Source organism: Pipistrellus kuhlii, unplaced genomic scaffold (genome assembly GCF_014108245.1).
Source record: "Pipistrellus kuhlii isolate mPipKuh1 unplaced genomic scaffold, mPipKuh1.p scaffold_m20_p_10, whole genome shotgun sequence".
Lineage (NCBI taxonomy): Eukaryota > Metazoa > Chordata > Mammalia > Chiroptera > Vespertilionidae > Pipistrellus > Pipistrellus kuhlii.
In genome coordinates this window covers 50,517,235-50,542,580 of record NW_023425405.1, presented here as the reverse complement: position 1 = coordinate 50,542,580, position 25,346 = coordinate 50,517,235, and the positions used below count along the sequence as shown (strand labels likewise).

General features: G+C 49.1%; 1 protein-coding gene across 4 annotated transcripts in view; it reads left to right on the top strand.

Annotated features, from left to right (window-relative positions):
* ATXN7L1 (ataxin 7 like 1) overlaps positions 1-25,346 on the top strand; it is a 230,513-nt gene that overhangs the window by 140,150 nt on the left and 65,017 nt on the right. Inside the window, exon 1 of one of the 4 annotated variants that reach the window (XM_045578540.1) lies at positions 16,825-16,925. The exons of the other annotated variants lie outside the window; for them this stretch is intronic. The gene's annotated coding sequence lies outside the window, so the exon portion shown is untranslated. Of the gene's footprint in view, positions 1-16,824; positions 16,926-25,346 lie in introns of those variants that run through there. 4 annotated transcript variants of the gene reach the window in all.

Sequence of the window (25,346 nt, the reverse complement as noted above, 5' to 3'; positions counted from 1 at the left end):
CAGCAATGTCTTCCATTTCCTGGGCATAGGCTCGTAATAGTGTTTTGATTGTTCATAATGATTGCTACAGTATCATAGATACTATGTACATAGATGTCATATTACTTTCTATAACAAAACTTATTTAAATGGAGATTAAAAGCCAGTATTTGTATCCCATTTTACAATGAGAATTGGCCAATAGCTATCCAAATAAACTCTGGTTTCTTGAAGTCCAAAATGAATAGTGCTTTTATTTCTTTTTCTTTTTTTTAAATGTTTATATGTTTTTCTTAAATATATTTTATTGATTTTTTTTTTTTTTACAGAGAAGAAGGGAGAGGGAGAGTTAGAAACATCAATGAGAGAGAAACATCAATCAGCTGCCTCCTGCACACCCCCTACAGGGGATGTGCCCGCAACCAAGGTACATGCCCTTGACCGGAATCGAACCTGGGACCCTTCAGTCCACAGGCCAGCGCTCTATCCACTGAGCCAAACCGGTCAGGGAATTTTTATATGTTTTAATTTGGTTTTTCAGTTACACTTTACATTCAGTATTATTTCATATTAGCTTCAGGTGTACAGCTTCGTCATTAGATAATCATATACTTTACAAACTGATTACCTCCTCGATATTCCCAGTAGCCACCTGGAACCATACAAAGTTATTACAATATTATTGACTGCATTCCCTAGGTTGTACTTGATGTCTCATGACTGTTTTGTAACTACTAATTTGTACTACTTAATCCCTTCACCTTTTTACCACCACCCGAGGCACCCACCCCTCTCAATCTGTTCTCGATGTCTATGAGTCTATTTCAGTTTTATCTCTTTAGTTTGTTCTTTAGATTCCACATATGAGTGAAATCATATGGTATTTTTATTTCTCTGACTGACTTATTACAGTTCACATAATACCCTCTAAGTCCACGTTTGCAAATGATAATAGTTTCTTTTTTTATGGCCGAGTAATATTCCATTGTATATATGTACCACATCTTTTCCCCCCCTTTTATTGAATGTGTCGGAGTGACGCTGGTTCACCAAATTATACAGATTTCAGGTGCACAATTCCACAACACATTGTGTGTACACTGAATGTGTGTCCGTGACCCTAAATCAAGTTTTCTTCCACCACCACTTACCCACCCCATAATTTTCCTCCACATCCTCTACCCCATCCTGGCAATCGCCAAGCTGTTGTCCATTCATTTTTTTCTTACTTTTTTCCTTTTTGGTCAGTCCCTCCACTCCCCCAACCAGCTTCCAGCCCCTCTGCTTCCGACAGCTGTCAGTCTGCTCCCTGTCTATGAGTCTGTTGCTATTTTGCCTGTTAGTTCAGTTTGTTCATTAGATTCCACATATGAGTAAAATCATAGGATACCTGTCTTTCTCTGACTGGTTTGTTTCAGTTAGTAAAATGTTCTCCAGGTCCATCCACACTGTCACAAACAGTAAGATTTCCTTCTTTTTTTATGGTCAAATAGTATTACATTGTGCAAATGTACCACAGCTTTGTTGTCCACTTATCTATTGATGGACACTCGGGCTGTTCCAAATCTTGGCAATTGTAAATAACGATGCAATGAAAATAAACATGCATATATTCTTTCGAATTAGTGTTATCAGTTTCTTCAGATAAATTCCCACAGGGGAATCGCTAGGTCATAAGGCAGTTCCATTTTTAATTCTTTGAGGTAAACTCCATTCTTCTTTCCACTGTGGATGCACCAATCTGTATTCCCACCAACAGTGCACAAGGGCTTTGTTTTCTCCACATCGTCGCCAACCCTTGTCTGTTGATTCATCGATGATATCCATTCTGACAGATGAGGTGACCGCTCATTGGAGATCTTAATTTGCATCTTTCTGATGACTAGTGACACGGAGCATCCTTTCATGTGTCTGTTAGCCATCTGTATGGAGAAGTGTCCATTCAGATTCTTTGCCGGCTGCCTGTTAGGCTCAGTCACTGAAAGAGCCTCTGGAGGTACTTGAGTGGCATGAGGTAGGTTCTCAGTGAGTAGGAATGAGTATTGTTCACCAGATTGATACAGATTCTAACTGTGTCAGTGCTGGGTCTGAGGCCACGCAACACAAGTCTCAGGGTACACCAAAGTCAGCCACCACCGGTCCAGTGACCTCGGACCTTTGTGGTGGAACAGGGTCTCAGGGAGTCATCAGGGCGAGGCAAGCAGAGTTCATCAGGCCCAAACAGACTGAGATTTGGTCTGTGAAGGGGATCTCTGCACAGAAACCGGGGCGCTGGTCGAGTGTGCAAGGGAAAAAATGGCCCCTGCCCCAGAGCCATACAGCTCAGTCTCTGCCTCTTTCAGAGCCGTCCAAGAGAGTCTGCATGGAGGGCCCAAGCGACCATAGCCAGCCGATTCCTCTGCAGGGTCCAAGGTTGGCAGGGCAGGGCCATTGGGAATCAGGAGAGTGGGGCTAGTGGATCTCACGGGGGTTGGTCAGGCAAAGGGAGGGTAATGGTCCCTACTCCAGAGTCACACAATTCAGTTTCTGACACCCTTTGAGTTCATCTTCAAGAGCCCTCCGAGAAAGTCCACACCACAAATCCAGGCAGCTGGGTGAGAGCTCTGCAGGGCGGGACAGCAGGGACTTGGAATATAAAGCTAGTGCATTCCTCCAGGCTGATGCCATATGGAGGAGGTGATAAATCCAGGAAAGATGACATCTGTGAGCAACGTGGAAAAGGAATTCCCAGTGGCCTTGCCCTGCCAAGCTTGCCACTCTGCACAGGGACCCTGGCAGCTGTCTCTTCAGCTCTCTCCCAGTGCCACACAACTGAGTCTTGACGCCAATGTGCTCCATTCTGCCGAAGCCCTGGGTAAGTGGCTGTGGATGAGATTTTGTTCACTGGCCCTTTAAGCGGGCCCCTGGGTTTCTAGCAGACTCCTGCCTTCCTAGTGGACAGAATCCTCGCTGCTTTTCGTAGCCAGAGGTTATGTGGGCTCCTCTTCTTTGCTTTGGTGCTCTGGGCTGGGGTTGAGACCACCCCATTCCTCCAGAGGGACCTTTACAGCTGAGCTCTCACCTCCAGATTCTCAACCGCACACAAGGGCGGGGCCAGCCCTTTTCTCATCTCTGCCCTTCCTACCAGTCTCCGCGTGGCTTATTCTGCAAATCTTGGTGATAAGACTTCTGTTCAGCTAGTCTTCCATTGGTTATTCAGATGGCTTGTTCTACCATTGACTTGGGATCCCAGTTTGGTCCTGGGAGGAGGCGAGTGTAACTTACACCTCCTCTGCTGCCATCCTGGATCTCCTCCAGTTTCTTTTCACGGGACAGTAATCTCTTTGGAGGGACCAGTTATCTCCTTGGGTGACAAGTACAACTTACCCTTGTCATCGCACACACAGACTCCTCTGGAAGGAGCCCTGATTGGTCCACTCCACTTGGAAGAGAGGCAGTGTATCAAGGGGAAAACTAGAGAGAGAGAGAGAAACAAGAGCCAAGTGTGGGTGTCACTTGGAATCTCCATGCGTGGGACATAAAGAGACCTTTGAAACCATCCCGTCAAATCCCTCGTTTGAATGACAGGGACCCTGAGGCCCGAGATGTTAATAAATTGCAGGAGGCCCTGTGACTCCTTTAATGCAGAGGCAGGCTACGACCCAGGCTCCAAGGCCTGGGGCCAGTCCTCTCCCCCTTCTGAGCACCTCCTTCCTCTCATGCTCCGTCTAGCAGTGCTGACCATGCAGCCATATTTTTTTTTCCCTTTGCTTTCTTTATTTATACTCAGGCTCGTTGCAGAAGGATTTAAGGCTGTTTATAAGGTGGCAAACATCAGAGCAAAATAAAACAAGTTTAAACTAAGTGAGAAAGATGAGACGGAGGAGTAGGTGGCTTCCCCGCGACGTTGCTCGCTGCCATTCTGCCAGGGCCATGGAGCGCTTAGCCGGTAAAGCAGCAATCGGCAGTGCGTCCAGGCTCGTGGCCCTACTGCTCAGCAAGCTTCGGCAGGATTTTTTCCTTGCTGGTTTTAGAACCTATCCCCTCTTTGTATTCGAGATGCCCTGGAAGGTCATTTTGAGGGACCTGGAAATTCTCTTCTTCGGTGGGTCATATTGGTGGGGTGTGGCCACCGTGGGGATGGAGGCGATGAGAGGGCTGTGGTGTTGTCACTTGCTGCCCTGTAAGACCAGGAAAGAGAGGAGAGCTATGTGGAGCCTTCGAGCTGTCCAGAGTCAGTGACCTTCCTGGCCCCTTTGTACACCCTTTGTGCAGCCTGAGAGGAGGAGGCTGATTGTAGCCAGGGTTCAGATCTGCTGCCTGGGCTTTTCCCTAACCCCCTGCTCATCCTTTATCCCTGTTGTGTTGTTTTGACTTCTGCTCAAGTTCCGGTCCTTGGTTCTGTGAGGCCACTGCCCTCTCGGCTTTCACATCTTCAGTCAAGGGACCGGCATCCTCCCTGCTCTCAGGACCTCTGCTTCCCCCCAAGAAAGCCCTTGTTCCGATTCCCCCTGGACTCCGGTGTGCTCTCTCTGACTCCTTAGGCCTTGTTCCAACCCCCCATTGCTTCGGGTGGCCTCTCCAGTCCCTGCCAAGACTCTCCTTCTGCAATATGAGTCAGAGCTAGCCCACCGCGAGTGCCAGTCACGGCACTCTCACCCGTTGGAATGCTTGTTTGGGGAAATGCAGGGGGAGGCTGTCCTGGTCACTGTCGTTGATTGGATCCGGGGTGCTAAGCCCCTCTACAATCCACGGGATGGTTCCACACAAAGAAGAAGGTCCCCCACCAACATGCCAGGAACGTCCCTGCCGACACATGGGGAGGAGCTCAGAAAAGCCTAAACATTGACAGTTGTGCGGCAGCCTCAAAAGAGCCACGTTGCAGATTTCTTGGTCTGTGCCCAAGAGTTTAGTGGGAGAAAAAAAATCACTAAATCATTTTTATCTGCACAGTGTGGTTAGGAAGAATTGCGTTTGGAAGGGTCAGGCTGGGCTGGACATGGTTTATCTCGTGAGGCCAGAGCCCCGCGGTGGGATGAAGCGGCGGCTTCCTCGGGTAGGTGTGGGCCTGCTCCTGGAACCCGCCGACTCTGGGCGTAGGTTGGCAGCCCGTCACGGGGGTGCTGTCAGCGCACCCCACCCCTGAGGGGATGCCGGTGGATGGCACAGCATCAGAAGTGGGAACTGGCTGCACCGGGAACATCTCTCCAGAGGCTTTTTTCCCCCTGGACCAGGCAAAGGAGCAGAGCACTCAGAATTAAATAAGTCTATTGCCTCTGCTTAACCCACTCCCGTGCTCTGAGGCTTAAAAAGCCCTTTTTGCATGCACCAGCTAAGACACTAAGTAGTTAAGGTTAGCTGGCCCTCAGACCCCTGGAAACGGCTGGCCCTCCCGAGCCCTGCACTTGCTCTCACTCTGCTGCGGATTGGCTAATTATTTCCTCGTTTATCCATTCATTATCTCACGCGCTCTGAGTGCCTGCCATGCGCCAGTCCTAAGACAAAGGTCCCTGACTTCGGCTCGTGGTGGTGTGGGGAAGAGGGAGGCGAGGCCATCAGCCGGTCCTGGCAGAGCCCTGTGCCCGGGGCTGAGGTGGAGGTGTGCTCAGTGGGTCCTGGGCGTACTGAGAAGAGGTGACCGGAGTCTCCCAAGCATCCTCCCGGACATGGGGATGTTTGAACCGGGTCCTGGAAGAAAACAAAGCAGTAACCAAGGTGAAGAACGAAAGGGTGGCCGAACGCCCCAGGGACAGAACACTGTGCACCGAGTCACAGAGGCTTGAAACAAAAGGTTCTCAGTAGTCCAGGGCGGCAGGAGGGCAGGACGCCTAGAGGGAGGGTATCGGAATGAGCCGCCGTGCCTGGTGCCCTGGAGACAAGGAGCGCCGCCACGGATTCCTAGGGGCTGATTCTTCGGCAGCTCAAAGACAGGAGAGGCCATTAGACATCCCTCAAAGCCACATGTCAATCAAAATAATTAAAAGCAAAAGAGCCGGAAAGCTGGTTCGTATATTCCAACATCCATCTGGCTTCCCTCGCTTCCTTCCCCTGTTCCTCCCCCGAAAAAAATCTTTTGATAAAATAAGATTAAGTGCCAAAGGCATGTGTGTGCTCATTCAGTCGTATGACATAGAGTGAGTAGAGTGTAGCTTTTGTTTTTGTTTAAGAAAAAGCTCAATCCCTGCAAAGCAAAACTGCGTGATTGCTAATGCCTACTTGGGCTCGGAGTCAGGCAGACTTGAGTTCAGGTTCTGGCTCAACTAATTTGAGTTTTCATCTCTCTGGGCTTTGATTTCCTCCTCTGCACATGGAATTGGTCATTCCAATCTCACCATGTTATTGTGAGAACTAAACCACATAATCCCAGTGTTTTTATTTATCAGCTTCCTTCTTGCTTTTTAAAGTGCAATCTTAATCCAGGGCAAGATGTAGAGGATGTTATATGAGGGTCAGTTATAATGAGTGGAGTAAAAACAATCACAGATTACATTTAATAAAATAGATTCTAGAGATAACAGGATTCCTTCTTCATTTATTTTATTCATTCAACAAATGCCTATCACACACTTTCTATGATCTGGCACTGCATGAGGTTTAAGGACCAGAATAGTGAACAAGACAGACCCCGTCTCTGCTTTCATGAGGCTCATAAGCTGGTGAAGAGGAAAAAAAAAAATCACTAAATTATTTTTATCTGCACAGTGTGGTTAGGAAGAATTGCATTTGGAAGGGTCAGGCTGTGCCCTTCCTGAAACCTACCATCTCAGGCTCACCCCCAGGCTTGTTTGCCGTGGACTGTGGACTGACTGTCCTAAGCTGGTATGGCCATGCAGAAATTGCAGGTGTATTGTGGTAGAATGCAGTTGCCACTGTAGAAGGTTGCAGAAGGTTGAGGTGGTGAGGGTTAGCTTCTCACCCATTTTCTCACTACCAGGTTATAATGAACATTAGTGTTGGGCTGAAATCTGCCACAGATACAGGCATTTATCAAACATCCTATCTAATAAGAGGGTAATAAGAGGGCAAATTGACTATCACTCCAACACAAATTGGCTGCCTCTGTGTGGTCAAAGATGGCCACCTCCATGTGGACACAACATGGCTGCCACAAGATGGCCGGCAGAGGAGGGCAGTTGTGGGCGATCAGGCCAACAGGGGAAGGCAGTTGGGAGGGACAGTGCCTGCAGGGGAGGACATTTAGGGGGGACCAGGCCTGCAGGGGAGAGAAGTTGGGGGGGACCAGGCCTGCAGGGGAGGGCAGTTGGGAGGGACCAGGTCTGCAAGGGAGGGCAGCTGGGAGGGACCAGGCCTGCAGGGGAGAGCAGTTGGGGCAACCAGGCCTGCAGGGGAGGGCAGGTAGGGGCAATTGAGCCGGCAGGGGAGCAGTTAGGTGTCAATCAAGCTGGCAGGGGGGTGATCAGGCTAGCAGGCAGAAGCAGTTAGGGGCAATCAGCAGGCAGGCAGGCAAGTGCTTGAGAGCGAGTAGTCCCAGATTGTGAGAGGGATCCCAGATTGGAGAGGTTGCAGGCTCAGCTGAGGGACACCCCCTTCCCCCATGCATGAATTTCGTGCACTGGGCCTATAGTTTATCAATAAGTAGGGAGAAATCAGTTCACTCAACCTATCTAGTAAACTTGATGAAGTCCAGCCCTCTCTGCTTTGGCATGTTTCATCATACCGTGTATGAAAAGTTCACTTGAGGCAGCTGCAGGAACATTCCAGAGGCAGGACTGTGATTCCCCAACTCAGCAGCATGCTGTATCAGCCCTCCTAACCTATCATCAAAGGTTTGGGGCCAGGCCTCGTATCTTGAATACCTTTAATTTTACCAATAAGCACCCATATTTAGCATTCATTATACTAAGCCACAAGTTTTACCAACAAAAGCCTACTTTTTATATTTGGAATGCTGATCAAAATACCGATAGCAGAAAGACTTAACGTAGCCACTTTGGGAGTGTGACCCAATCCCAGACTTTGTATTCCTGATAGCATGTGAGCCAGTCACCCCTAGAGGTAAAGCCTAGAGTGTTCAGACACAATGAAACACCAGGTATACTCAAGTACTTTCTTTTCCTCTCTTATTTTTTTATATACACAAGAAAATCATAGGCATTGTAAACCACGTTCCATTTCTCCTATTCAGAAGCTATGATTACGTGTATGTGTGGGAGGGTTGGCTTATGTCTAAAGTAGCCATAATTCTGGGATTGTTCAAGAGAATCACAGCCTCTGCCTATTGCCCTGAAGCCCACCCACTTAGCACCCTTTTGCTTTCAGAGGTGTCCAGTTAGGGTGATGAAGTATATGGTTACTCTGCTTAGAGAAAGAATGCAGTGCCACAGAACAAAGATAACAAGCCAAGTCCATTCTGTCCCAACCAGTTCCCAGTAGGGTAGCCATGAGCCTCCCCTCCATAAGTCTTATTGTCCTCCTTTGTGAACTGAGAATAACACACCTGCCTGCCCCTCTCCCTAGTCATTTTTAAGGAGATACCAGTTACCCCATGGATGTGAATTAACTTTGTAGAGAAAGCAGCACTAACAAGAGTTAAAGATTATTCCTACCCTTTAATCCCAACCTCGGTTTGTGCCGTGGCCTGAGGGAAAACTGGCGTCAGCATGGCATCATGGCAGCTCCTTCACTTGGCTTCCTGGAGGGTGGAAAGATCTGTAGCCTGCTTCTGCCAGAGGAGTAACCAGCAGAGCCATCTGCTTGAGGATTTGCATTTCCCCTTAACTCCATCAGAGAAGAGGACATGACCCTTAAAAGTAAAACCAGCCCAGCAGGTGTGGTTTATTGGTCAGCCTAGGAACCAGGAGGTCACAGTTCAATTCTTGGTCAGGACACATGCCCAGGTAGTGGGCTCCATCCTCAGGGTGTGCAGGAGGCAGCCGATCAATAATTCTCTCATCAGTACTGTTTCTCTCTCTGTCTCTCTCTCTCTCCATTCCTTTCTGAAATCAATTAAAAAAAATATTTTTAAAAGTAAAACCAGAGCCCTTCCTTTGCCTTAAGATGCATCCATATAAAAATTTTTCAAAGAAATTCACCTTACTCTTCTTTATGAGAGGAACTCTTAAAAGTCTGAGAAGACATCCTAACCAGTGAGAGGTGAGTGTGAAAGCTCAGCGCGAATGCACTGCCTTGTTGACGCATAGATGTGGCAAATGTGCCCATGGGAACAGTCACAAATGAGGTGAATAGGGGGTAGGGGCCACAAATATGAGTACTGTTTTTGCATAATAATGTAGAATTTTACTTTTTCAGAGTGAAAATTTGCTTTCTTTCTTATTACAAAAGTTATACATTGTAAAAACTGCCAAAGTTCCAGGAAATATAAGCAAGTAAATATTCCAGTGTGCATGGAAAGCTTTCTAATCTTTTCTGTGTGATTGTCTCTATGTTTACATGTGTATTGATATGCATACATTGTTAAATAAAAGTGGAATTCTATTGTAGACATCGCTTTGAAATCTGGTTTTTCCCCCCCATATAAAATGATCGTGGACACTTCTCAGTAAATATAGACCTTCATCGTCGTTTTTATAACTTGCCAGCATGCCATTGAATACATGCGCCCGTCGCTTACTTAACCAGGGCCTGCTTACTTGGCATTTAGGTTTGTGTTGCAGGAAAGAGGAACCTCTTTTCTGCCAAGGCCATTTGGATGTGTATAACATCATCCATGGGCCACACAAAACTACCAACTTAAACACCAGCCTGCTGTATTGGTCAAACATTTACTTAACTCACCCTAATGCCTTGGCAGGGCCAGACCCAATGATTTGGTGAGCCATATACAGCCCATCCCCCATCCCTGCAACACACAACTTTTGGGGCTCAGTATTACCTTTTGCTGTACTTTTTAAAAAATCAATATAAAGTAAATACCTACCTCCAGCCACGACCGGTTTGGCTTAGTGGGTAGAGCGTCCGCCTGCGGACTGAAGGGTCCCAGGTTCGATTCCGGTCAAGGGCAAGCACCTTGGTTAGGGGCACATCCCCAGTGGGGGGTGTGCAAGAGGCAGCTGATCGATGATTGTCTCTCATCGATGTTTCTAACTCTCTATCCCTCTCTCTTCATCTCTGTAAAAAAATCAATAAAATATATTTAAAAAAAAATAAAATACCTACCTCCAACACACACACACACACACGACACACTTTTCAAAATTCCCGCCTGAGTCTCACATATCTTGGTTTATCTTCTGTGCACTTAGTGGGGGAGGACTCCTGACAGTTGACGTGCAGGCGAGGAGCTGTGACTAACTGGGCAAAGGGCAGTCTGGAGTAGAACCCAGATACCGCCTTTTTGCAAACTGCCTGAAGTGGGGTCCGTTTCTTTAGGAGTAACTTCCTCCAACACGGAAGCCCTGGTCATTCACCAGGGAAGATCGCTGCCAGGAGCCTCTGTCACTTAATCACCCTGGCAGCCTGAGGCCCAGGCCTCAGAGTGCTCCTTTCAGAAAGGAAAACCTGTACGCGTGTGGGTGTTTACACACGGCGCGTCCAACAGCCAACACCTCGGGAGCCCAGAGCCTCGGGAGCCCAGCCAGCAGCTCCGAGCCCCACTCAGCACCGACGGGGGCACCCTTCCGGCTTTCACTGAGAAAAGCTTACACTTCGTGTATACGTAATACTCACAAGCTTGCCAGTCTGATTTCCAAGGTCAGCAAATTCGCACGCTGAGGGCTGTGGAGGCAGCCCTGAGAGTAAAACCAAGTAGCCTCAGACTGCAGAAAATAAAAGTTAGGACATGGGGCCGAAACTGGTTTGGCTCAGTGGATAGAGCATCAGCCTGTGGACTGAAGGGTCCCAGGTTCGATTCCGATCAAAGGCATGTATTAATACCATGGTTGCAGGCACATTCCCAATGGGGAGTGTGCAAGGGGCAGCTGATTGATGATTCTCTCTCATCGATGTTTTCTAAAAAAAATCAATAAAATATATATTTTATATATATATATATATATTAAAATATATTTTATATATATATATATATATATATATATATATATATATATATATATATATAAAGATAGGACATGGGGAAGCTGAGACCCCTTTTGTGCAGGGACGAGCAGCTCTGCCTACCTTCTCAGTGTTTGCAAAGGTTGGCATCACCCATGGTGGTGGGGCAATCGATTTAGTGGATCCTGACCAGCATTTTAAACAATGGAATAGAAGAGAAAACATCAGAGTGCTTTTTAATTAAAGATAAGTATTATCCTTTGGAATTTTGGTCTCATATCCATCTGTCCATGCTGGGTTGCACTGTGAAATTCATTTCTTAAGGTGGATCAAAGTAAAGAAGTTTGAAAGTTAGAGTTGTAAGCCCTGAAGCCATCACCATTTTATAGCAAAGTATAGAAATGAATGCCCGTAACAGTGACCCTGAGTTATCCAAAAAAAGGATCAAATAATGTTCAAAAGATGTAATTTAAGAGGACAAAGGACAGTGGGATGAAGATCTTTCAGAAAGATTCCTGTTACAAAGTGCCTGCAATTTTTTGAAGATTTAATATTTTAAATTTTCAGTGGAAAGCCTTTCTACCTTCTTCCTAACTTGAATCAAAAACGTAACTTTTAAAATTGCCAAATTTGACCTGGGGTTGGGGGGAGGGAGAACACCTGAAAATATAAAATAAAATATTTAAATTTTAGCCCAACTGGTGTGGCTCAATGGTTGACCTATGAACCAGGAAGTCATGATTCAATTCCAGTCAAAGGTACATGCCCAGGTTGTAGGCTGCATACCCAGTTGGGCAGGGTAAGGGGGGATGTTTCTATCTCTCCCTTTCCCTTCCTCTCTGAAATCAATTTTTAAAAAAAATTTTTTAATAAAATAATTTGCCCTAGCTGGTTTGGCTCAGTGGATAGAGCACCAGCCTGCAGACTGAAGGGTCCCAGGTTCGATTCCGACTAAGGGCACATGCCCAGGTTGTGGGCTCGATCCCCAGTTGGGGGCGTGCAAGAGGCAGCCGATCAGTGATTCTCTCTCATCATTGATGTTTCTGTCTCTCTCTCCTTCTCCCTTCCTCTCTGAAATCAATAAATATATATTTTAAAAAATAATAATAAAATAATTTTTAAAGTTAATTAAAATACTAAATTTGATACCCATCTAACATAAAGATATTCACCTCCCAGGTATACCTAAAAAGGCATGCGTATATCTTTGTGATGCACATTAACTGCAATGTCATTTGTTCATTCAAAGCCTGCATTAAAAATGCACAGCACGGCTTCTCTGCTCTGACTAGGCATTGGCCTACACAGATAAAGGAGACTCAAAACTGGCCCTCAAGGAACTTATTTACAGTCCAGTGTTCCAGATTTCACTCAACCCAGTTTATTGACCTACTCCATAGTCATTTTGCAGATTTACAGTACTGACTACGGCTGATTGAAATTTGCTCTCACCTGAAAAATTTAGCCTATGTGGCCCCCATATGTGCAAAACTGGTCATGAGCCCACATCGCAGAGGATTAAGCCAAAGCCAGTCTCAGGTAAGATCAGGCAGATTGGCCCAGTCCCTGTGAATCCCGGTAACAGGGCAAAAATAAAAGCATGGGGCTGAGCCTTAGGTTCTGGCCTGGCGGTATGCAGGGCAGCATCGGGGGGAAAGCCAAGTCCTCAGCCTACGGCAGCCACAGCTGCTGGCATGCTACCCTGCCTTACTGACTCCTGACAGCTCAGGCCTCCATCCTTTTCTGGATCCATCCTTTTTTTCACCAGCTTTCCACATAACCAGGCCATGTTTTAAAGACCTCACTGGTCCCTGACCAGCTTGCTTCTCTGTATGTGTATGCAGCTCCCTTCACTGAGGCCCGGGGTGGGGGTGGGGTGTGAGGGTGTATCTACAGAGAGTGGGCACAGGGCCCCAACTCTGTCTCCATCGATGCTGTTGTCCTCAAGAGCTGGGTGTACTGTGCTCACCAGCCTTCCCCAAACCACCGTATTCATTGGCAAAGTGGGATTTGTCTGGTCTGTGGTTTTGTAAGCACACCAGTACTAACGACAGCAAATTTCTGCTAATGTTCCATCAGCCCAATTTTACTAACTTGATGTTACAAGTTTGGTGGCCAGGCCACACGGCTTTTCAGGTGTTCTGATTTTAAATAGCCTACCTGCCTGTCTTCTTTGAATATGCCAGCACTTGTCACACCACGTGTCCTAGTTTTTGGTTTAAAAAACAAGGGGGGTCTCTATGCTCAGAGGAGTCAAAAGGTACATGGAAATACTGTAATCTACTCACGTTGTATCTTGTGACCAAATGAGTTTTCCTATTGAGACCAACCTGGTGTGCCCAGTCCCCATATTCTTATCAGGTAGCATGGATGCAAATGCCGTGTGGTTACCAAAGCAACCTCAAACAAACGGCGAGAGGCACCACCTGTGCAGCTGAGCCACCCACAGAGCTTCTCCGGTGAACGGGAGACATACATTTCACTGGTCTTTATGACCTGGGCTGCTTTAGTGTCAACACAGAGGCCACTGTGACACCCAACTTCTCTGGCCTTTGGTTCTGTGTTTTGTTGTGTATCGTGTTTTCAGGAAGAAGGAAAAGGGGACATAGATTCATGAGGCAGTGTCAGAACAGTCTAGAACTTTCTAATCATCTTCTCCCGACCGTCTTTCACCTTCTCCCGACCGTCTTTCAATCCACACTCAGCATCTCTTTCATGGCCCTTGGACCTTTTGGCATGCTTGCCTTCACCCCTGCAAGCACCTCAGCACCTGCAAGTCACTCACTGTCATGCTCCCTCATGACAATGAACCTGCAGTGAGCCTGCCCATGGGCATCACCTGACAGTCATGGCACTCCCTGTCGAGCTGTGAGTGTGCCCACTGGGCACAGACAAGGCACGTGACGGTGGGACCCTTCATAGTGGCGCCATGTTTCCAGCAGCCTCTGTTGCCAAAGAGCTCAGCAAAAGCAGAACTCTGAAGAAGAGATCCACCAAACCTGTGCCAGGCCACACACCTGGAGACGCAGGCTCCCTCACGTACCGCCCGGCAGGCCTGCAGGGCCATTCTGTTCCGGCTTCGTAGGCCAGGATTAGGTGAGGAGCCAGTGGGGCTCAGCACGTGGGGGAGCTAATCAAGTGAAAGGCGCGGGTGCAGGCTGGGTGGAGAAGGTTCCTTTCCATTGAATCACAACTCTGCTGTGCAGATGTCCGAAGCTGCTGGAGTGGAGAGCAACCCTTTGGCACGAGGAGTTTGCAGTCTGTGAGCTGCTGCAGAAAAACGTAAAAAAAAAAAAAAAAAAAAAAAAAAAAAAAAAAAAAAAAAAAAAAAAACCCAGGGCGTTTTGAGGAAACCAAGGGAGATGATGTCTTTTTATAATAAAACAACTTTACTGGCCTTTCCAGTTCTATCATTCTGTGTTCTGGAAACCAGTGGAAGCCAGCGAGAAGGCCTGGGTGAGAAGATGGGAGAGCGCGGGCTGTCTGTGACTTGCACTGTGGCCTTGGACGTGATTTGTGTCCTCTCCAAAATCTCTATTTACCTGTCCATAAAAAGGGGACCCATGAAGCTGTGAATAATAAAACACCACACCAGCACACATCGTCGGTCATGGGGCTGAGGCTTCTCCCACCCTCTATTTTCCTCCTTTTAAAGGGGGATAATAGATAGAGCTCAATGGTTTGGCTCAATGGGTAGAGCGTCGCCTTGCAGACTGAAAGGTCCCGGGTTCCATTCTGGTCAAGGGCATGTACCTTGGTTGTGGGCACATCCCCAGTGGGGGGCGTGCAGGAGGCAGCTGATGGATGATTCTCTCTCATCGATGTTTCTAGCTCTCTGTCCCTCTTTCTTCCTCTCTGAAAAAAAAAATCAATAAAATACGTTTTTTAAAAAATAAAGGGTGATAATAATACCAGCTCTGCCCATCTCCCAGAATGCGTCAGAGGATCCAATGACAGAATGTGTGTGAAGGAGATGGGAAACCGTGGAGTTCTAAGTGAGCAGCGGGGCTCACAAATGTTCTGGGGCTTTAAGGAAGTCTGTTGCCAGCCCTGAGGCCAGGGTTGGTTTAAGACTCACTTGGCCAGACCAGAACTTTCTCTCCAGGGCATCCCTCCCCCCTTCTCCCTCTCCCCCACCTCCACCTTCCTCTTTGCCTGCTTTTTCCTTTGTCCTGATGCTCTGAGTTGCCTTTGCTCTTCTCTCCGGATCTGTCAGGCAACGGCTGCGTCTCCCTCCAGGGAGCATCACTCAAGATCCCGGTGAAACCGTGTCTACCTGTAGTTTGTAATAAAATGTGCGTTCCTCTGGGAGGAGAGGGGCAGCCCCTGTGTGGGTTCATATCCACCCCCATTGCACTGGAGGCCACCCCAGAACCAGAGGGCCCACAGAAACTCTCCAGCATCAATGAGAGTCTGGCCCAAGGTTACAGCGACTGTTACAGACAACCTGCTTCTGCTTGTTACTTTAGGCCTCTGGAGGGGGGAAGGAACAACATTGTCTTCTTCACATCAGAGCTAGAAGATGGATGGATGGATGGATGGATGGATGGATGGATGGATGGATGGATTGGGGGAGCGGGGGGAGGTCTGAGTCCACTCAGCAGTTTAAAATGTCTCATTCTTACATCCACACCCCAGTTCTCCTCAGGTAACTCTAAAATTTTATCTGGTTCGTTGATGCATTCATTCTGAGAGAGTAGTGGAAAACTTTGTTAAATAACGGGTTTAAACATTCCTTTTTTTTAATCTAATTTTTCTGGATGAAAATATTCTATTGGCTGTCACCTGGAGGGAAAACAGACTCCCGTCCTGAGGCCAGTCACAGGTGGAGCCTAACAACCTTACACCCCAAGGGGACAGGGAAGCCCTCCTCAGGACCAGGTCACACACAGCTGTCCCGCCCTCAGCTTCCCCGTGGCTCACCGAGCAGGGAGCTTGGAAGTCCCTTTCCGGTGTGCTTGTTGTTGTTGTTTTTACTTTGTTTTTGAGAGAGGAAGAGGGGGGTGGGAGGGAGGGAGACAGAGACACATCCATTTGTTGTTCCACGTATTTATGCATTCATGGGTTGGTTCTTGTTTGTGCCCTGGCCCGGGGTAAGCCTGCAACCTTCGCGTTTGGGGAGGATGCTCTAACCACCTGAACTACCCAGCAGGGACCCCTTGCTACCTCTTGAAAACTCCACCCAGCACGTCCCTTTTTTCCTCCTGTGGGATTTACCAACCAACAGATGCCAATGCAGCCGCTCCAGATGCGTTACCAAGGCCTTGGCCTTGGCAACATCTCTTCAGTCAATCTCTAAGTGAGAAAGATGCTTCAAGGAAGCAGCACCCAGTCAGTTCCTTCTAATAACCGCAGATTGTCATGTGACACCTGCCCCTCCCCCTCAGCCCCCTGCCCCATTCGGAAAACAACCCACTCCCACCCATGAACCAGGTGGACCTGTGTCCTTTCATCTGCCAACATCTGCATTTCTTCCGAGGCGGTACAATCTTCTGCTTTCTTGTTATTTGAGGGCCGCCGGGTGCTGGATGGTTACCCAATGGCTCTGGGGCTTGCATAAACAGTTAACCAAAACACACGGCGGCGGCGGGCGCACGAGGCAGCCGTTTCGCTTTCTGTGCTTGTTGTTCTTGGCACGGGGTCAGTGCTGTGAACTTCTGGTGTCCAACTGGTAGGACCTGAAACTCCGTGCCTCGCAAGTGCCTGTAGTCAAAACAGTTGGCGTGTGCGAGCGGGGGCAGCCGGGCCGCCTGCAGCTGGACGGCCTGCCGCGGCCCTGGGCGCCGTGCAGAACCCCGAGCCGCGGGGCTGGGCTTCTGTGGTGGTTACGTTGTGAGCTTTTTCTCTTTCTTGTTGTTTTGGGGTGTTTTTTTTCACCACCTCCCCCCCCCCTTTTTTTTTTTTTTGTGACTGCATCCGTGCTTCAGGTTCCAAAAGTGCAACATGTTGACAGCCGTCGTAGAATCAGATTAAGTTGGCAGCCCTGAGTCTCTGTAAGTGGCTTTGGTTTACGTTTCTTCTCCTAACAGGATGTGTTTGCCTACGGTGGCTGATCCCGGGTTATTTATAGACTTTTTTCGGAAGAGAGAGGAAAAAAAAAAAAGAAAACAACAGCGGGTTGCTGCGTGCGAGCTCTCTGCGCGCACCGCGGACAGTGACCCCCGCGCCGCGGTCGGTCGGTCGGTCGGGCAAACGGCCGCGCCGCCGCGGGCTCCGGGGGGAGACGCGCCTTCCCCGCGAGGCCGTGCGGGGCGCCCCGCGCGCCGGTCCGATGCCCCGCGCGGTGGCTGCGCCCTGGGACGCGCTGTTTTCCTCGGGGCGGTCGCACACGGAGTGTAAAATGAAAGTGATGATGATGCCATTGCCCCCGGGGAGTGGGAGGCGGGTGGATGCAGGGACGGGGTGTGTGGTTTCAAACTGGCCAAGTGGGGTTTGCGACGGTGGTTTGGGGCCAGCCCGCCGGCGGGAGCGGTGCTCCCGGGAGTCCCCAGCCCCCGCCCCGCAGCCGCTGGGCGGGACCGGCCTGGGGGAGGGGGGAGGGGGGAGGCGCAGGAAGTTAGCGGGTGCTCAGGTTTGTCCTCACCTAAAGGGCAGTGGTGATAACTCAGGGGGTTATAACATTTAATAATAATAATTAATAATAATAATAATCAGCCGAACCGGTGTGGCTCAGTAGATAGAGCGTCGGCCTGCGGATTGAAGGGTCCCGGGTTCGATTCCGGTCAAAGGCATGTACCTTTGTTGCGGGCAAATCCCCGGTGGGGGGTGTGCAAGAGGCAGCTGGTCGATGTTTCTCTCTCATTGATGTTTTTTCTACCTCTCTCCCTTCGTCTCTGTAAAAAAAAAAAAAAAAAAAAAAAAAAAAAAAAAAAAAAAAAATCAATAAAATATATTTTAATAATAATAATAATAAACTGCAAAATGGTATCCCGTGCCGGCTGATGCATTCAGGGTGCTGTCTTGGCCTGGCCTTAGGATCTCGGGGTGCCCCGGTGAGTGTTGGAATGGGAACTGGAGCGGGGCGCGTTTGAAGTCACGAAGCCAGAATTAGCGCCCTGTGAAAGGGTTTCCCACAATATTTACTAGAACAGTTGGCTAGAAATTGCTCCGCTTTGCCCACTGAATGGCTGTGTAATTAAATCAGCCCTTGACAGCTACCTTGAGCACCTCCCCTCGAGGCGCCCGCAGCGCCTGGAATTTGCATGGGTAAGTGGCGCGTTCATCAGCGTAATGAGCGCGGAGTCCCAGGCTAATGGTCCGGGAGAACGCCGCCGATGAGGCACTTCACTGTGCCTGGGGCGAGAGGTTTCAAACCGAACCAATGGAAATGGGGGTAGGCAATGCTAAAGCATGCCTACGTACTCTGGGCGGCGCGAAAGGCCTTCGGAGTGGGGAGTTCGCTCTGGTCCAGGTCTTAGGTCCCAGCCCTCCCCTCACCCGCAGCATCACCGACGGGCACACACAAATGAAAATGGGAGAGTGGAAACGGAAATTTCCAAGGTAGTAAATGTGACCATTAGGCCGAGGCTTGGCGGAGTTGTAACTGCTGAGGGCTGCCAAGAGCAGATTTCTTTTTCTCCGTGTTTCTCTCCTCTGTGAAAGCAGTGGGGCTTGGGGGATTTTACTGGGGTGGTGGGCGGGGTGAGGGGGCGGGGAGATGGCTGTTTTTCCAGTCTCCTCTGACCTTGCTTACACAGAATAATGATCAGGCTGCCTTGATTTCCAGAGCATGCATGGTGCTTTCTCTGCTAGCCTCGCTGAGCTGGGGGAGGACAAGGCTAGCCCTTTGGTCCCAGGAGGAAAGACTTGGCTTGGCTGAGCTTGCCTAGTGGAGCTGGGGAGCTTGAACTCAGGACCACATGATCCATCAGATCTTCGCTGCTCGTTGCCCCATCCAAACTGGGTGAACTGGCTGCCCTGCAAATAGCTCCTAGTCTTTGTTCTAATTTGATTCAAATCTGCCCAGTGGAACTGATCCACTTCCCCTTTCCTCCTCCAGGGGATAGGGTTGGGATAGAATTTGAGGGAACCGCCTCCCATACTTTTGAAGGCCTCAGGTTTGAGGGGTGTGTTGGTTTGTGTGTGTGTGTTGACTGGCAGTGATCGTGTGTAAATAACCTCAGAGTGGATGAAGAGATGTGAAGGGACCCTTTGGGCCTTTATGTGGGGAGTTGCAGAGGGATGGCTGTGAATACTGAAAGGTTTCCCAGCCATCCCGCCCGGGGGGCTTTTGCATTTGAATTGGCCAAACCCGCCCACCCTGCTCTCCTTGGGAACGTAAAGGCGATGCCATTTGCCAGCCTGTCAGTTCTGTCTAGTAGAGCATGTCACTCCTCCCAGCCCTCCACACATCAGCCTGACAATACCTTTCAAACACCCTCCTTTCTTGCTTTGATTTCCCTCCTACCCCAGCGCCCCCTCCCCCCCACTAGCACCACCACCCTCAGCCAGGAGAGAGCTTAATGACATGTCTATTGTTAGATTGATCTCTGAGTCCGCCTACTCGTGTGTCTGGACCCCGACAGCAGTGAGCCCCTGACAGCAGTGAGCATTTGTGGGTTCCTCTCCTCTAGTGGCCCCCTGGGGAAGTGATTCTGTCTGCCCCATCCTCTCTGGGAAGCCCTGGGTCTATCAAAGTCTGAGAGTCTGAGGGAGGAGGACCCATGCAATCCAGGTAGAACCTGGAATTTGGGTAGATTCCTGGTGAAAAGCGGGGTTGGGCCAGAGGGTCTGATTCCGTGTGTGAAACCTGTGAATACGTGGGTGGCTACCTCGCTTCCAATGAGCCTCTCTCACCCCCCCATGATCTTACCTTTTTCTGGAAGGATAACAATGACTAATAGATTCATCACAACCCACAAAGGTAGGAGGCTGATAAAAAGAAAGTGAGCTGATAGAAGTTGGTTTCTCCCAGGCTGAGCCTTAGGTCGAGCTGTTTCAGACCAACTGCTGGATACCTGTAGACGACCTCAGCCTCAGGCCTCCAGGGTGGACAGGATTTGCCAGGTGTCAAGAATCAGGAGACTGCCCCCCACCTTGACCTTGCTGTAATTTGCCATTGACATGGCACACCCCAAACCAAGGAGGAAGATGCATTCCATCTCTGACATGTCGGCGGTTAGGAGTCCCTTGTCCTCTGCCCTCCATACTACACTTTTTCTCCCTATCCAGTGAACCTGATCAGTTTTTTAGGTAAACCAATTATATGAATTTGCCCGGGCTTTCAAATACCACAGACTAATAAGAAGCTTAGCCGAGACTGGTTTGGCTCAATGGATAGAGCGTCGGCTTGGGGACTGAAGGGACCCGGGTTCGATTCCGGTCAAGGGCATGTGCCTTGGTTGCGAGCATATCCCCATTAGGGGACGTGCAAGAGGCAGCTGATCGATGACTCTCTGTCATCGATGTTGCTAGCTTTCTATCTCTCTCCCTTCCCCTCTATACAAAATCAATAAAATATCTTTAAAAAAAAAAAGAAGCTTAAAGAACTGAAATTAATTTTCTTACAATTCTGGAGGCTGGAAGTCCAAGATCAAGGAACCAGCAGGGTTGGTTTCTCCTGAGGCCTCTCTCCTTGGCTTGCAGACAGCTGTCTTCTTGCTACCTCTCCATATGGCTATTCCTCTGTGTGCACATACCCCTAGTGCACATGTGTCAAACACAAGGCCCGCGGGCCAAATCCATCCCGCCAGGCCTTGCAATGTGGCCCGCACCGTGATGTCATCACTGCACTCCGCTGTGTTTCCATCACAATGACAGTTTATGACTGTTCAGTAAACCATTCGGCCCACGATTTAGGCTGGATTTTAGATTTTGGCCCCTTCTCTGATTGAGTTCGACACCCCTACCCTAGTGTCTCATACTCTTCTTATAAGATCACTAGTCATATTGGGTTAGGGCCTCGTTTGGGCTTAATCATCTCTTTAAAAACCTTATTTCAAATACAGTTCCATTCTGAGGTCCTGAGGATTGGGACTTCCACATGTGGATTGGGGGGGTGGGGGGGAGTGGGGAGGGAGAGTTCCAGAATGCAGTCCATGACACCAACCAGCTAAGCTTGGTCCTGCTTCAGCCCTGCAGGACCAGCTTCGGAACACGGCAGTAACCGCCATGGGACAGAGGTTCGTCTGGGACTCATTCCCGCACGTGTGGGTGTGCAGAACCAGGCACCGTCTCTGTGTGGGTGCATCGTCAGGGACATGCAGAAGGAGAAAGACAGGAATGTGTGCAAATGTCACAAGAAGTCACCGGTAGCTATGAAAGTCCGAGTGAGCTTCCATGAGTCCTGGGATGATTTTCAGGTGACTTCGGCAGCCGCCTTTCTTGAGGGAGACCAGTGCAGGGGTAGAGCGAGTGAGAGAGTAGCTTGCAGACCATGAGCTCCAAAAGTCATCTGACAGAAATGGGTGCCTTCCCTCTGGGCCTCTTCCTCCCAGTGGCTTTCTGAGCAAACTCCCTGATCTGTTTATAATATCGATAGATTCATTGGCACAGTCCTCTCAGTGTCTTGCCAATAGTTCTGTGTAGATATATGTATTTAAAATCTGCCCTCGGCATTCATCACTCCTGGAAGTTGGGAAACCAGCTTTCCATGGACTAGGCGAGGAGAATTTAGCCCGTGATTGCCTCACATTTTAACTGCCGCTCCGTTCCCGGGAGGATATGGTAGGCCATGCCGTTCTCTCCCCCTCTTCCCCTCCTGTGGGACCTCTTGACCCTGAGATGCTGGGGACCTGCAGGCTTGCTGGCCTCTTTGTAAACCCCCACCCCCAATCTTGGCTGGGTGAAGACCATTTCTTTCCTGGAGCAAACATCCTCAGCTGAGATAAGAACAGGGTTTCTGGGACCTGCCCCTGAGAATGTCCAAACCGAAAGCCTGGTGTTTGTAGAAACGGCCATTCAGGATAGTTCAGGTCAAGCCATGTGGGAGCTAAAAGCAGCCCTCCGGGCCCTTCATTACCTGCCAGATCTCTGCTGCAGATTGCTCAGGTCCTGGTCTCAGCAAGGTGGCGATGGGGGGGCGACAGGGTGTTCCTCCTCCAGGCTAGCAGAGACTCCGTTCCCCTTTGTCAGCCGGCCTGGGTGCTGGGCTGAGGTGAGAGAGATTGCTGCTGGAAGAGGAGATCCGAGATGTGTCTCATTGCAGCAGTCCGGCTGTTCCGTGCCGAAAGCCTGCCTTCTGGCAGGCTGTGTGCATCTATAGGTTCTTCCTTGGCTTCCCAGGCAGGTTTCTACCAATAGAAAGGGTATCTTTGAGAGATTTATAGCAGTCATAACCATAACGCTCTTCTTCTAGGTTTGCTCAGCCTGGCTCCACTGTTAAACCTCCGTTACTGGCCTGATCTCATCGGCTTCTCTCTGTAGCCCTGGAAGGGCAGGTGCTGCTAAGCTCAGAGCGTGGAAATTCTGGAAGGATTTTCGGGATTCAGACTCCAGCTCTTGGGTGCCAGGCCTCCTCCTACTGATTTCAGCTGCCTGGTGGCTATACTTAGATGCCCATTTTACTTGTTGCCGGTTATAAAGACAACATCCAGTTGCTTGCTGTGTGCAGGGCCCTGCTCCCCTTTGTCTTTTCATCCGCTGTCAGAGGGCGGCTCTTGTTAGCCTCATTCGTCCATTTTCCATGAGATCCTCACCCGGAAGGGTAAGATGAAGAACTGTAGGTCAAGTGATAGCCCGGGCTGCCAGGTGGATTGGCAGAGGTACACCTCGAGGGTGCAGTTCACAAGTCACTGTCACGCTGGGGGATGTGTCGAGTTGCACACTTGACCCTGTCCTCTTCCACGTTGTAAATAGGGATTTGGAAGGAGATTGGCATTCGTGGCAGGCTGGTCAGCTTTCCAGGTGGTAGATTTGGGAGGGAGAGTGGTTACATGAAGGGGGTCGGGGGTCCAAAAAGATCTCGACAGGCTGGAACAGTGGACTCACGCCAACAAGATGACATGTTTAAAGGGTACCTGGGGAGACGCGGCTTGGCAGCAACGTCTGTGAGATCAGACAGGAGTGATGCAGCTAGCGGAAATAAAACGTCCAGGCTGGCTCCTCGGCTGCATTCATAGGAGAATAATACCCAAAACCACCCGGAGCTGCCCAGCCCCCATCTGTAACGTGCCCGCTTCGGAGTTCCCCGGCTTAGGAAGGACCGTAGGTGCTAACGAGGACCCAGAGTTCAGGAGGAATAGGGAAAATGACATTTTGTGAGGGATGGTTTTAAAAAAAACACCTGGGGATATTTAGCCTGGAGAAAGATTTCAAGGAACAGATACTTGGCAAGGCGCCCTGTGGAAGGGGCACTGGCTGGCTCCGGGTGACACCTTAGGGCAGAAGCGGGACTCAGGTGCAGGCATTCTAGGGCAGCTCTGGGTAGGGAGGAACTGTCCCCTGGTGTGCACTCGGAAAGCTCCGTCCAGTCAGGGACCTGCAGCGGAAAAGTCAGGCTGGGCGGCCGCTTGCCCCAGGGCTGCGGCAGTGACCACAGCCCCCCGGAAAGGGGGCTGACAGGGGTTAGCAGAGCATGGTTACCTGTGGGGTGTCTTGCCTGTTGGAAATCTGTTACTCTGTACCATGTTAGGGCCTAAGGCCTGGGTCCCTTTGATGGGAGTAGTTCCGTCATTGGAGTGGCAATGCCTTTGGTGAAAATGACCGCTGTATCAAGCATGAGAGGGCTGCCAGAGGGGAGCTGTGCCTCAGGGTCCCATTTGTATCGATAAGTAGTGCAGCCTGCCGTGCATGTGTGTGTGTGTGTGTGTGTGTGTGTGTGTGTGAGAGCATGCACGCGTGTGCTCGAGCGTATAACACTTCGGCAAATAACACTTTTCCGTGAGCCTGAATTGGCCGTGTGTAAGAATCGCTATGCTGCCCTGGCCAGTGTGGCTCAGTGGTGGAGCATTGCCCTGTGCACCAAAAGGTGGCGGGTTCAATGCCCGGTCAGAGCACATGCCAAAGGTTGAGCATTCTAATCAGTGTTTCTGTCCTCCCTCTCTCAAGTCAATTTAAAAAAAAGAATGAAAAAGAACTGCTCTGTTGGAGTCCCTGCCTACCCTATCCTGCTGGCCACCTTCATTACCTTAACTTAAAAATTACCTCCTCTAAGTGATTCCAAGAAGGGCCTTGATGGTCATTTTCAGAAACTGATGGTTCTGTTTGTGGATTGTCCTGGCCCTTGTATTCTGCAGGGCTTCTTCTTTTTTTCTTTTTTTTCTTTTTTAATTATTGAGATGAAATCCACTTAACATAAAATTAACCGCTTTAAAGTGAACCGTTCAGTGGCATTGAGCACACTCACAATGTAGTGCAACCCCTACTAGTACTTCTATCTAGTCCAAACGTCTCGTCACTTTAAATAAAACTTCATACCCATTTAGCAGTTATTTCCCCCTCTGTCTTCCCCCAGTCCTCGGCAGCCACCAATCTGCTTCCAGTCTCAATGGGTTTACCTGTTCTGGACAATCATCTGGGTAATTAATGCAATGGGTGACCTTTTTCTGGCTTCTTTCGTTTGCCTAGTGTTTTCCAGACTCTTCCGCTGGTAGCACGTATTAGCGCTGCATTTCTTTTTATGGCTGAATAAGTACTCCAGTGTGTGTGTATACCACCATTTGTTTATCCATTGACCCATGGATGGGCATTTGGGTTGTTTCTGTCTTTTAACTATTGCGAATGGTGCTTTGATGAACCTTCATATACAAGGATTTGTTTGAGTACCAGTTTTCCATTCTTTGGGGTGTATATCTTATAGAATTGTTGGATCATCTGGTAATTCTATGTTTAATATTTTGAGGAACCCTGACAGGGCCCAAGGGTTCCAATTTCCATTTCATTGTTTTGTTTTTATCTATATAGCCATCCTCGTAGTTATACGGTAGTGGGCATCTGATTGTGATTTTGATTGGCATCTCCCTAGTAACTAAAAATGTTGATCATCTTTTCATATGCTTGTTGGCTGTGTGTACACATCTTCTTTGGAGAAATACCTGCTGAAGCCCTTTGCCCATTTTTTCAAATGGGGTTGAGCCTGCCTGTTTCTGTATTTAGGATTAAGGTTCTAAACTTCCTGCTCTTCAGATGCTAGAGCAGTGTAAATAGTGCGTCTTTTGAGCTTAAGCCACCTGTTTGCTGAGAACTTAGGCCACTTGTTACCTTGGCACCTGCGATGAAGAGAGAGAACAGGGTGGAAGAGGCAGGGCAGAGTGTTCCAGGAGGACCCATGGCCTCTGCGAGAGCTGGTCCACGGCAACTGTGCAAATCTCTGTCCTCCCGGTCATCCAGGAACTCAGGAGACAGATTCTAGGAAGACTATTTACATTTCTCCGGAAAGACGGGCTCCTGGGCCACAGGGCCTGCCCTTTCACCTGTGTTTTGTTTTTTGTGTTTTTTTTTCCTAAGTGTTGCAACATCCAGCAGGCCTCCTCTTG